Source organism: Lygodium microphyllum, chromosome 12 (genome assembly GCF_053477565.2).
Source record: "Lygodium microphyllum isolate KBCC chromosome 12, Lygodium_microphyllum_v1.1.10, whole genome shotgun sequence".
Taxonomy (NCBI): domain Eukaryota; kingdom Viridiplantae; phylum Streptophyta; class Polypodiopsida; order Schizaeales; family Lygodiaceae; genus Lygodium; species Lygodium microphyllum.
Window position 1 is genome coordinate 84,391,410 of NC_141146.1, and position 2,123 is coordinate 84,393,532.

The following is a 2,123-nucleotide window of genomic DNA, read 5'->3' on the forward strand; positions in this document are numbered from 1 at the left end:
CAGTTTTCTACTACCAAAGCTGAAGGTTGGAATCATCCTCTAATAGACTTTTGATCACTAATGTAGAGATCTTTTGCTGAAGCCATATCTGTGTCTTCAACAGCTTATCCACAAATACCCTTCTGAAAGTGGAGGAAGAGCTGTCCAGGATTTTCTTTCATTTTGCCTCCAGCTTTTAGAAGAAATCTTCAGTGCTGCCTGTCTTTAGGGTTTCAAGAAGAACAAAATACTTGTGAAGAGAGGTTGCTGAAAACACCATAGATGCTGGAAAGAAGTCTTGAAGAAGAAGAAGAAGAAACGTTTGCTCCCTAAAGCCTCTTCAAAGCCTTCAATAATGGTGCTCCACTTGTTAAGAATGAAGAGTAAAGAAAGTTTCCAGCATGAAATGCCTATAAAAAACCTCATGGCTGAAAGCTAGGAGAAGATCTCTGCTGCAACTCCATGAAAGCTTGGCAAAAGCTTGGAGAAAGAGGAAGGGAAGACCTCTTTTGAAAAGTAACAACACTTGAACCCCAAACTAAGCCCGATTAACCATCATTTACCCTAATTACCTCCAATTTTGCATAAAATTTGATGACGTCCTGCCATTTAAGCCATTATCCGCCATATCTAACCTGGGATATCTCCAGATGCAGTCTCTTACTAACTGTAGATGTCCTGCAGCACTCCACTAGTCACTGTCTTGTACCATTTTTGTCTGAAATTGATTTTGAAATAGGAAAATGGGACTGAAAATGGAAGAAAAGAATGGATCAAAGACTTAAGCTCTGATACCACTTGTCAGAGAGAGAACTAGGGAGGGAGAAAGAGGAGAGAGAATACTGCAAAAGAGAGAGAAAGACTGCAGGAAGAGAGAAGAAGAGTGACGAGGAGAGAGAAAGACTAGTTTTAGAGAGAGAAAGACAGGAAAGAAGGGAAAGCCATAGAAGCTGTGAGCAAGAAGGGAGAGAAAGACTGTAATTGTATTAATGTGTCAAAAAGATGTGTAAAATTACATATCCTCTCATTTTATACCAATGTCAGTGTGACATGGCATAATATCATTATTATTTACACTAATTCCTTATTCTCAGCTTCTTACACACACACACACACACACACACACACACACACACACACACACACACACACACACACACACACACACACATGCATGCACACATGCACGCACGCGGAGCGAGAGAGAGAGAGAGAGAGAGAGAGAGAGAGAGAGAGAGAGAGAGAGAATTTTGCTCACCCCCACACATTTGAAGAATTAATTTAGTCAATTAACGGCCTTAAAAATTAAGTTAGATTTAATAAGTTACATATAATTAGTTAATTAAATAATTTAATTTAATATATTAAAATTAAGTAGTTCAATTTAAAATTAATATGATTAGTTATCTAATTAAATTAAATTAAAATTTATTTAAAAATTAATCAATTAGTTAATTAGTTTAATTTAAATAGTTAGTTAATTAAAAATTCATCCACTTAGTTAATTAATTTTTAATTAAATTAGGTAATTTAATTTGAATAAGTAAATTTAATTAATAAAATTTTATTTTAGTTTAATTAGATAATTAATTTAAATAGATGAATATTTAATTAATAATTAATATTTTTCTTAGTTAATTAATTAATTCAACTACTTTCTAATCTTATTAATAATCAATGAAGTTAATTAATTTAATATAATCATTTAGTTAATAAAAAATTTAACTACTTAGTTAGTTAATTAAGTAATTAAATTACTTAATTAAATTAAGTGATTTGAATTAAATTAGGTAAGTAATTCAAGTTAATTAGTTAATTAGTTAATTAATCAATTAGTTAATTCATTAATTTGATGAGTTAGTTTAATTTAGCTAGTTAAATTTAATTAATTAAATTCACATTCAATTAGATTATTTAATTTAATTAGTTCAAAATGCTATTAATAATGCATATTTTTGTTAGTTAATTATTTTATTTAGCTTATTATATTTGTTAATAATGAATAATTTTCTTACTCAATAAATTTATTGATCTAGTTAATAATTACTTAAAGCTTTTTGTTAGTTAGTTAATTGAAAGTTAGTTAAAATTTAGTTAGTTCATCACTTAATTAGTTTTTGAATAAACTAAACTAAATCAATTAA